This window comes from Hirundo rustica, chromosome 5 (genome assembly GCF_015227805.2).
Source record: "Hirundo rustica isolate bHirRus1 chromosome 5, bHirRus1.pri.v3, whole genome shotgun sequence".
Taxonomy (NCBI): Eukaryota; Metazoa; Chordata; class Aves; order Passeriformes; family Hirundinidae; genus Hirundo; species Hirundo rustica.
Window position 1 is genome coordinate 35814782 of NC_053454.1, and position 12034 is coordinate 35826815.

A 12034-nucleotide genomic window follows, 5' to 3' on the forward strand; every position below is an offset into this window, starting at 1 on the left:
TGTGTGTCTAGCGTAATTCTGCTTTTAAAGGCAGAACACTGCCATAAAGCAGACACTTGGGTTCGGTGAATGTTCTGCAATAATGCAGCTGACCAAATTTATTGTCAACTTAAACCTTTCATGTAGGTTTTCTGGGTTTTCTCTTCAGCTGATTTATAGCCTCAGAAGAAAGAGGACAAACAGCTCTTGGTAGTGTGCATCAGTCATCTACAATCAGGGAGAAAATATCCTAGTGTTTTTTTTGTCATCTCGATTACAAGGTTTATAGAAACAACCTCCCCTTCTGCAAGACAAAATGGGACTGAAAGAAGAAAACACCACATTGTGAGGGCCTAGGAAAGTCACTGAGGAAATATATGCCTACACTAAAAGCTCCAATTATAACATTACTTTCTAATCAGCTGAACAGTTTTGTTTTGTGAGAATGAAAACCTTTTTTTCTTTAGCCAGCATATGGAAACATGAAAATACATCTACCTGTTATTCATTCTTTGTACAAGTGGATAGTCTGTGACTACAATGTGAGCATTGTTTTTCTGCCTTGTCTGGGCTGTTTTTCCTGAGCCTTTGCAAAGTGCTGTGACAGCAGAGGAGGCAGAGCAGGGTATGCTGTAGGTGACAAGAGATCATCAGTGGGCTTTGCGAGCTGAACCCAGTGCCTGTGTAATTTGGGATGCTAAATTTACTAGTTTGTGTGTCTAATACCATTGGATATTTTCTGATTGTTTTTCGTCATGATTTGAGGAAAAGAATTTTCAAAGTTGTATGAGCTACTGCATTCCAGAGGTGTTTATACTACAAGAAAGGCAAACTGCTTAGCCAAAAATTTCAGTTTTCTTTGTTTAATAATTTTTATTTCTGAGTCCCATTAACGCCTTTTGAATGTATGAGTAACCAGCAGTCTGTTTACCAAGAATCTATGGAATTAATTGTGAATCTGAGAAAAAATCAGTCATGTCTGTAAGGTCCTTTACTTTTCATATATAGTGTTATAACCTACTAGGCACTTTTTCCACTAGAAAACCCATTTCTGTGCTAATAAAGAAGGTTAATTTATAAAAGGCTAGTTTCTAAATTAGCACTTCTACTCATGTTTTTTTTCTCCAAAATTACTGAATTGTAACTCAAATACTTATTTGTTGTTGTGAAATTTGGATGATGACACAAAATTAATTTATTGATGGCAACCTTGGTCTAATTTATTACCAACCAAATATCAGGATGAAATTCTATGCTGTGTGGAATTTTCATGAGGACTGATTAACTAATACCAATTCATCAAAGTCCACAGTCTGTTAGTTCTAAAAGGAAATAAATATAATTAGAGAGCAGCTGTTAATAAACTTTTTTTAGCAGGAATTTAGGCTGTGCCTTCCAGTAACTGGAGAGAAATTGGGCTCAAATAATTTTAAGCTTTTGCTCTGGAACAAATTACTTCTAGCACTAACTATTGAGTACTACAACATTTTTCATACCTAAAAACACTCATTATGATGTTCCAAATTTTGGTCAGCTCTGGGGCAATATTAGATTGGTCTGTTAAGGGCTGATGTTGCAGAAACCAGCAGAGCTAGCATTGACTAGAGATGATGTGTTGTGACTCTCACGGCTTATCCTTTTTATACAATGGGCTGTTAATGATATTAAAATTTAGATGGGATGTATTTTGTTTCCTATCTTTCTTCCGCTGCTGTTTCTGGGCTTCATAGGGCAAAGTTCACAGAGTCAAATCTGAGATCGATATTGTTCCGTAACCATTGAGAACCAGTCACTAAACATTTAGTTCTTCTGGGTTCTGGTTAATACACCATGTCCCCTGCCTCTTCCCTGTGAGAATCGAGTATTTTCTCTCACACAAAGTCCTGCACCAGGGTTAAAAGATGAACGGAACTTGCAGCTTTTTTGGTCTTTAGAGATGTTTATTCAGTTTCTTATCTCAAGGTCCTCACACCAGTAACACCTAGCTTAGCACGCTGGAAAACACAGCTGGCAAGAATGCCAGCCAGAGAATTCCAAGGTCTTTTAAAGGTTTCTAGTCCAATTAACTCTTAAAATGTACTATATTTACAGTTTTGTGCCAATAATCGCTACCTATTCTAAACATGCAATTTCTACATCAAACCCATTCTACCAATGTCATTGGGCCACCATCACAGAAGAAAATGGAGTAGAAGAAGAAGATGAGACACTGCCCAAAATCTTCCATCTTGCTCTCATCTATCTCCATGCTAAAAACCCAAAACTACAAAAGTTTACCCTGTGACAAACTAAACTACTATTTATTTCAAATCTTCATTGCTTTTAATTCATCTCTAAGTGTTGGAAGTTTTTCCCATGGACTAAGGTCAAAGGCAATGCTTTCCTGGAGTCCCAGCCAGGGTCTTGAACCCCCCAGGACAGCTCAAGGAATTTTCCATGTGCCCTGGACTCCAACACTTCTGAAACTTCTTTTGTTCTTCTGTATGACAAGCAAGTCTTTTTAGAGGTGAAAGAAACCCAAAGTGGCAATCATCAGTTCCTTATTTCTAAAAATAGATAAAGTGGTAGAGTGTTTGTGCTGATGGAACAATCGGGAAAATAAATATTAAACAGAAAATTATGGATGCATGAAAGGCTTATGGATTTATAATTCAAAAGAAATCAGTAGATTTTATTCTAGTACTCCTTAGTCAGTGTTCAGAATCTAGGCACTAAATAATTCTATCACTCAGTCTGATATTTTGCAACTAACTGCTAATTAGGGAGATTTAAGCAGGACAATTAACACCAGCAACTGGCAGGTGTTTAAAATTCCCCTTGAAAAATCGCCTAGAAATGTAGTTTTTTAGAAGCCATTTAGGCTGCTCATTTCTGATATAAAGCTTCCTCCAAGTATTTGGATCCACAGCATAGATATGCCATATTAAGCACTGGGGAGTTATTAGTGGTAATTTAGCAATTCATTATTCTGCTGTAGATCCCTCTGAGGAAGTTCGATCACTCTGTGTGTGTGCGATGCAAAATAGAATGGATTCACGCCATTGACCACAGGCTGCGATAGAAGACAGTTTGCAAAACCATGTTAGGAGTCTTGTGTTAGGTTTCAGGATGCTTGACATCTGGAGCTTTATGTAGGGTGGACCACACAAACAGCACCACAACAACTTTTCTTTGGAGTGATGGTGGCTGTACTCACCTGCTTGACTTAGCCCTGTAGAGATTAGAGGTGTAGGTAAAGCCAAAGCTCTTGCCTCACTCAAAGATACAGTGACCTCCCAGCTGGGGTGCTCCTAAGGCTTTTACTTCTTTGATGCTCGGGTTTATCTTTGTTCATAGTCTATGAAGCATTTCCCTTCATGGAGTAATGTCTGGAAACAGAAATACCCAAGCTTGCTTCGGTTCTAAAAGCAACCCTGTTATGTTAATACAGTGCTCTGCTGCTCAGATGGGTTAATTAGCTGTGTTATTTGGCCCCTGGTGAGTGAACTCATTTAGACGTGAGCTAAGGGCATTGGAAGTAGTTTGGAATTGCTGTTCAGAAGTTCCTGAATAACTCACATCATGTATATGCACTTCTATTTCAAAATTTTTGCTCTTCATGCCAGTTTGATTTAGTTCAACCTGCTTCCTAATTATACCAGAATAAGATATCCTGCAGTAAAATTTTGAAACTGGAAAATCCAAATGGATTACTTTAGGAATAGCTGTTGTATTTTACACTTGCACCCTATCTTATTCTGTTTCAGCTTTCAAATGTAGATCACCCTTACCATATAAAAATTCAGAAGTTTTGAAAGGCAAAAACTTATAATCAAATAATCATAAAATGATAAATAATTTTGACATCCACATTAAGAATATAAGTAGAAATGGTTATGTGAGACTGTTATTCCTAACAGATGACTAATGAAAACATGGGTTTAGAAGTAAACTGGATGGAGTTCAGCATTTGTGTAAGCTGAAAAATATAGAAGAAACAGCTGATTCTTGGAGAGTGGATTTTGCTAGCTGCCTGATTGGAAACCTTTTCTGAAGTTCCAGATACACGATTCAAGTTAAATTAGAGGACAGTAGCTTGAAACAGAGTTTGCAGTTTGTGTGTTGGTTCCACAGGCAGCACTTAATTCAAATCCACACAGGTTAAAAGTCTAGAGCAAGGTGCCAGCTCTGCTCCTGACAGCAAACAGAAGGCACAGCAGCAGACAACATGTGATTGTATACGGCCTTGTCCATAGAGCTGAGGCAGTAAAAGATTCCCTTTTTACAAATTAACATGTTTATCAAAAAATGTGTGGAATATGACCTTGGGTTAAGAACTGTGCTAGGACTGCCTTCAGTTTCTAACTGCTTTGCCTGGGTACCTCTGAGCAAGTTGATTAGATGGTTTTCTGACTAAGGTGTTTTATTTTTTTCAAATGCAGCCTGACCTGCTCTTACTTTGAGGTTTGGTGTGGGTGGTTGTTGCTGATGTTTCTGGGGTTTTGCTGGTTTGGGTTAGTTTTGTTTGTTTTGTTGTTGTTTCTTGGGGGTTTTTTTGCAAACACAAGGATGCACTTACTAATGTAAAGCCATCAAAAGGGTGACTTTCTCTTGGTTTGTACATTGGAGAACAGCTAGCATAATAGAGCTCCATCTCAGCTGCTGTTTCTGGATTCCTAATTATTGTAAAATAACATTGTGGGTAATGCATTACCACCTGTAGCAGAAACAAGCCTCGCCTTTGTCAAGCAGAAAGACATTTGGCAGATGATTCTTTTCGCCACTGGCCTGAGAGATGACCCAGCACATACTCTAGGATAATGTGTTCCCAGTGTGTACGAGACCTCTTTAAACAGGGGTGGGGCAGTCCAAATGGCACACAAGCAATTATGCTTGCAAAGCTCTCAAAGCACTACATCCAGCTCTGTTGTCAGGAATCCACTCTTAATTTTCTCCCCTCATTTTTGGTGTCCGTCTCTGCTCCTAGCTCAAGGCCAGTTTGCATTTTCTGCTGTGTCCTCTAAGTTCATTTGGCAAAACCTCTGTCTCAGCTTTTGTTGTTGACTTGAACATGAAGTGCTCATGTTTCTGCTACTGAGCCCAGCATAGTTCAGGGGTGGAATTGTTCATTAATAACATTTTCTGTGTCAGATCAATGAGGTATAATGGCCCCTGGAGTCAGTACCTGACACTGTCAAGTTAAAATACACCAAGCAACTATGTGCGCTCTCACTGTGTCCTATCAACCTTCCTAGTTTATTACATACATGACACAAATTTTGCCAATATTTTTACATAACACTAAGTGGAGAAAACATGCACAGAGAAAGTTCGATTCTTTTTACCCTCATTCAACAGGCAGAAACACAAAAGCATCCTTGTTTCTGAGCCTGGACATTGCAGTTCAGCCACTAAGCTGCAAATACAGCAGCAAAAAAATGTAGAGAGTGATCAGTGCAACATTTTTGCCCAGAACTTGTTGCTAAGACACATTTGCAATGGTAAAGCCATAATAGCTGAAAACACCTTCTATATATGTTATTGCTTTTATGAAGAATTGTGCTTCTCTGACACAAAAAGGCTCCAGGCAAATGCAAAACTTAAAACTGAGTGAGGAACCTCACTTCAGTATTACCTCTGATGTTTTTCTTAGAATAACTTTCTTTCAGTGAAATATGTACCCAACTGCTTTTGGATTAAAGCTTGGCTGGAGCATCTGCCAGCTCCCAGGTAGAGAGTGAACTCCCAGCTCCACTCTCACAGCTGTGTCCAGCAGCTCATTGCTATTAGGCTGAGAGAAACAGCCAGGGAGTAGAGCCTTCTGCTTTGCCTTTATGCACCAGCATTGAAACAGAATGTGAGAGGCCGGGGGGGAGAACTCACATAAAATGAGCAAAACAGCCCTACCACAGGCTGGGGCACCTGCTGATGGCAGGAGACTGGCACAGAGGCTTTATGAGCCAGTTTTTCTGGGAAACAGCTTCATAAAGCATTTTTGTCATTGATGTGCTTGTAGACTGAGTGGCCTTTCTATAGAAGGAATGAGCTTTTACACTTGATAATACACATCCTTAAATGTTACCACTTAGGAAGATTTTTCCTTCTAAAAAGAAAAATGTATTTTTTAGGCAGTTTGGGCATTGACAGTGGTGTGCCAGTGGTCTTTGGCCTTCATAAATACATAGAATCTGGGACAAGCTGCTAAATGAAAGGATCAAAGTCAAGCCTATAATTAAATGGGCCCAAATATAATGCATAATGTGCACTTGCAATTAGCAAAGGCAGTTTAGATAGAACAGAAACAAATACAAAAGAAAACAAGTAGGTTTTCAGGGGAAAAGAGGAAAAAAAACAAAACAAAACAAGACATAACATAATTGTCAGCCTCATATGTGTACAAAACCAAGCCCATATGAAATCATATAGACAGCGCAGCATGTGTGAGCCCTGGGCAAACACACAGGTGGTTGAATTAACTATACCAGGAGCCTGCTGGTAGAAATTAGCATGTACTGCTTCTTTCCTGACTGCCTGGAAAAAAAATTTTTCAGCTGGAAATTATTTAGCAACCCTCAGTTTGCCCAGGGTTACCCACTGAGTCCTACAGAGTGGATGGCCTCAGCATTCGGGGCTTAGAGGGTTAAGAGAGACAAATTATGAGATGTTTTCCATAAAAATCTATGGAGCCAAGCATTTATGCACTGCCCTTGTTTTCTGGGTCAGCCAAAGAAGCCAGCTTCCCTCAGAGAAGGGCTTGGCAATCCATGGTCCCTGCAAGGAAGTGGGAAAGAAAATGCTGTGCAAGGCAGCACAGTCATGTTAGATCCATCACTGTCAAAGCCCAGATGGATCTGAGATACTGTGCTGTGAAATGGCTCCAGAAAGCTCAAGTATGCCTCTTTTCTAGTAGGCCAAAAGCCATTTTCTTCTTGTCTAGTAATGCTTCTTGAGAGAACCAGTCATTGCACAGCATTGAAGGTCTCTTGAGGCACGCTAAGAGGTTTCCAGTTCTGTCGGCTCAAGCCCCAGAAGTTAAAAGTACTTTTGAGTTCAGATGTTTCTGTGCAGTTTAAGCTATTCTGAGGATAATGACCTTAGGCTGGATATCACACACCTCAACCTCATCAGGCCACCAGCCATTTCTTGATTTAAGGGAGCTAATGGTACTGATATAATTTAGTTGCTCTTTTTTTATATTACATTAACATCTAGAAACACAAAAAAGAGCTGGTCATGTTGTACTTGGTGTAATTTATCAGTACAGTAGGAGACTATGTCTGTCCCAGATTTATATTCTCATAAAAAACAGAATCAACAAAGGGCAGAAGTAGAAATAAAAGTCGAATAAGCTGAAGTGGCTCCCCAAGGTCGTGCAGCAGACTGCTGGCAAAGCTGATGTCTCCCGATTTCCAGCCTTGTGCTGTGCCTGCAGATGTATGCCACTGACACCTCTGAAAGGGATAGCAAAGCAGCAGTAGTCAAAAGCCTAAGGGAGTTTGATAACTGAGCACAGCCTCTATCTGTCCTGCAGTTCACCAGTTGCCTGTTTATCCCCTTGAAGACTAATGGGGAGGAAAGCAAGCCGTCTATAAAGCAAAGCAGCCACTGACTTCTGAGGCATGATGTAGGAGTGTGTGGTTTAGAGCTCATCACAGCATTCACAGCAGCCAAGGTTTTGGGGTGATTTCTGTTGCTATGCATGCAGAAGGTTTGGCTGGGATGGGGCAGAAGGCTGGAACCAGTAGATAAACAGCACCAGAGATAAATTTGTAATGAGCAGTTGTAGCTGTACTGTGATTATTTTTCGTCCCCCCAGTCTTTATTATTCTGTTGAGCTGTGCTGCAGGGGCTTGGCTCTGGAGGTGTGTGGCAGTGAACTAATATTAAGTCTGTCAAAGTGAGAAATCCGAACTGTAAAAGAGCTGAAGCTATTTTTATATGGTTTAGGAGTGTACTGGAGGAAGAATAGATGGGGTAAAACCTATTTCATTTACTTCACTTTAGGCTGAATTCAAACAGAAAGATTTAGAAAGCCTCCAAAAATGTGGATTCTCAGATCAATACAAACTAATAAAGGCTAGCAGACAATTACAGCAGGGGTGGCAATAACATTTCTGGCATAAATGCTAAGTGGAAACAGACTTCTCTCAGTAGCTCCACTGGAAGAAATAATCTGTTTCTAATTAAAAAGAGCTGGAATAGAAGTGGGATGTTATGGCAAATATCCATAGCTGAGGCATCATTAGACTTAAAGCCTAACTGGGTAATACTAAAGAAACTTTCTAGCTCTAAATTCTGAGTTACAGAACTAGAATATAAAATATATAAACTTTGGAGAAGTGTACATGTGGACTATGATCCACACCAAACTCTAAATTAGGTTGCACACTCAAGCTTTGTAATTAGCTTTTCCTAACTTGAGTTCTCAAGTGTTCAAATGTCACCATGAATTAAGGAGGCAGGAAAGGAAAAATGACATTTTAGCATCCACGTCTTATGAGCCTTATGAGGAGAAGTTGAGCTTGTAAATTAGCCAGGCCCAAACTGTCAGGATTGATGGTCCCTTTGCATCATCTGTGGTAACTGAGGATCCCAGGACATAATCCTGGACTGAAGTAATTACATTAACTTCTTTGGGACTCAGAAAAACTGATCACCTAATTAAGTGATATTAAGGAAGTTGTCTATATTATTGTTTCTGGCCTGAAAAATTAATGTTTATATTATCTGACTCTTTTTTAATCACTGCTTTCATGGCTGAACCCCGCCCCCCCCCCTTCCCCGGACTGGTTATGAGGTAAACTACACTTTTGCAATCTAATGCAACTAGCAGGTGAATCACTTGAAGCAAAATCATAGCGTATTCTAGTTCAGTAGACTGTTTCGTACTTGATCCTGAAGTATTTCACAGCATATGGAACATGCTTCAGTGTTATCTCTTGCTGCTGCTCTTAGCACAGTACTCTGAGATTAATTTTGCTGTGGTTCAGAGGCTTGCTCGACTCTGTTCCCTCTGAGGCAAACTGGTATAGCTGTATTTACTCTGGCAGGTTTTGGTCCTTAGTCAATCAGATTAAATATTAGAGGGTCATTCTGACACTTGCCTTTGAGTAGGACATTAGTATGTGTGTGTTCCCTGGGTCTCTGCACGGGGCAGAAGCAGGCTCAGTGACATAGTAAAGCTGCTTCTCCAGGAAAGTAATATTCAGGTACAGTATAAAGGTCAAGAGCTGACCCTAAGGAGCTATTCAGCATGAAGAAAACTGAAAATAACAGGCCTAAAGAAAGAAAATTCTCTTTATTGGAACAAGAGCTGGTTCACTGTGTGCTTTCCCAACTTTCCTGAGTGTCTTGGAGTTGACAAATTAATGGGGGAGTGTTTTTCCATTTCTTCCCTGGTGCTGGGCACTTCAGTCAGTAACAAACCTTACATTGTTTCTCATGGCAAAGCTCAGCAGGGCTCTTCTGGACCTGTCCAGCACCTAAGTCCTCTCTCTTCCCATGTTTCTCACCCCTCTGCTCACCAAAGGAAGCTGCCTCTTTCCAGCAGTAGTTGCCATGTGGTGATAACAGACTGAACAGCTGGCTGGGAGACAGAAAGACAATAATCACTCCCTGTAGGAATCTCCTGAATTATCAAGTCCTGTCCCTAACAGGCAAGCCTGACACGTCATCCTTTTCACAAACCAGCTAAACACCACCTTAAGACAATTTGGCTCTTTACCCTCTCTGCTTGTCTTGGAACATTGCTCCCTAACTCCACAGTTCTTGTAGTTAGAAATTATATGATCTTCCCAGTTTAAATGTATTTCTGGTCACTTCACATCCGTATGCTTCTTTCTGATATTTTTAAGCCCACCAATTCAATTTTATTTTTTCCTTGCCAAGGAAAATTAAAAATGCATAAGGTGTAGTAAAGGAGGCTAAGCCTGAACTTCCTCTATTCTATTTGTCCTAATTGTTTTGTGACATGATTGAACAAATAGCATAAATGCAAAAGTATAATGTGAGTTGATTTGTAAGGACTTCTGATTAATTGAACCTGTCACTCTATTAGTTGCTTCACAGTGTGTAAAACATCTCTTAAAAAAGGGATTTGTTGCTCCTGAATTGTCCAGTTGGACATTAAAATATCACTGCTGGTAATTTCCAGTTTCTTCCTGGAAGACCATTTGGATACTGCTGAGCATGTGCATTATGGTCTCCTAACTGATGTACTGAAGTTTTATTTTACTTCTGTTCTCTGTTATTTGTTGGTTTTAACAAAATACTTAAAACAATATATTTTTATTATATACCTTGGAAGCTTTTCCTTTCTTTTTTGTGCTCTAATCTCCTGGGTAGTTCAATATGGCCTTTAACAGGTTTCCCACAGTTTTCAAACTTTCGAGAACTGAATTTGTGAAACAGAGCCAAATGAAGGCAGATGAAGAAAAACACTCCAAAAATAAAAACTAGCACTATTTTCAAAGAGTAAAGACAGTCAAACATACAAGTTGAGCTTATTTTGTACATTCCATTTCTGTAATGCATGTGTTATTTTAACCTGTTTGTAAACACATCACTGATCTCATCTGCATAACAATAGGCGACTGCTCCATACCTTGTGTTTAACTCTCTTAAAGTTTTTCCTTCCTTCACAATCAACAAATCAGGAACAAATTCAGTAACTTTTTGTCTTTAGGAGTTTCAGTAGAAGAGGGATTGTTCTAATTTAGTTAATCTCGGGTGACATTAAGATAGGAAGAGTGATTTGGCAACTCTTGTTTACAAGAAGACACTTCTTGTTGACTTGCTTTGCTGATGGTAACAAAGGCTGTTAAAGGGTCGGGTTCTGGTCTCACTCACCTGACCACAGGGGGTGAGTGGAAGTAGTTGCAGTATAAATAAACAGGGCAGGGATGGCTCTTATTGAAAATCCTCTGCTGGGACTTTAACCATCGATTCTATGGGATGGGATCTGCTTCTGCAGCTCAGCAGAGACAAAGCTGCTGGGTCAGAGCAAGGACCACCACCATAATGCGGGGATTCAGCACGCACTTGCTTGAATGGTTCAAACTAAACTAAGTGACTGCAATTCCTCTAGTACAAGGACTGTGCGGCCCAGTGCAAGCGGGCATTTGCAGAGGACATCTATCCTTACCCCAGCACTTGCTGAAGGAATTATTGTCCTGTGTGTACTGCCTGAGCCCTAAGGAAATAAATACCTGAGGAGTACACTGAGCACCCAGTGTCAGGAATGTAGTAAGAGAGATATAAGTACAGTGAGAGTGAAGTCCTGTAAATTTAATCTTCCAACATGCTTGTCAAATATGTGCGTGGACTTACTGATATGTATTTAATAAGATCTGGGAAAAATGTTTCTTAATGTTATGACTAAAACTAAGAAAACAGTGGAGGAGTGTATAGTTTCAAAGCAAGCAACGCAGTTTCCTGGCAAATATAGCGCAGTGCTGAAAGGCTTTTTGCCTTTCAGAGCAGTTAAAGTCTCCTACATTTGTTCTCTGCTAACTAAAAGTAGTGAAAACATTCTAAACACAAGGTATTTCCCTATGATTCTGAGTAATGGACAAAGATAAACAGAGCTGGTCATCTACTGACATCTTAGTCTCCTTTTGCTTTTTATCTGCTTGCATGTCTGCATCAACGTGACAAGCAAAGTAAAATCCTGGTTTGGTACCACTCAAGATCTGTGGGTGCATGAATAGATTGTGAATAGAGCCATGAATATTTTTAAAAAATGATACTCAGAAATTGCAGCTTCTGTGGCCATGCTTATCACCCTAAATTATTTCTGGAATCAGCACACACTTTGGTTTAGACCCCTGCTTTGCCTTCACTGTCTCTGATTTTAAAATCCCCAGCCCTGTAGGCAGGGAACAGTGGCACTGGTTGTCCCCATGAAGCAGGGCCTCCTCCCCACTGCTTTGGGCAGAAGACAGGCGTTGCTGCCTGCGCTTACTCTGAGCCCATTCACATGGTGCCACTCAGCAGGGAAAAGACAGGGTTCAGGAAATGGCCTGTGTTTTGGGCTGTGTGGCCACTGTCCTGAGGCAGCTGCTGCCCTGCAATGTGG

The 12034-nt window shown here is 40.1% G+C and overlaps 1 protein-coding gene across 1 annotated transcript in view; it reads right to left on the minus strand.

Annotated features, from left to right (window-relative positions):
• CXXC4 (CXXC finger protein 4) overlaps positions 1-12034 on the minus strand; it is a 163974-nt gene that overhangs the window by 8388 nt on the left and 143552 nt on the right. The window lies entirely within an intron of this gene.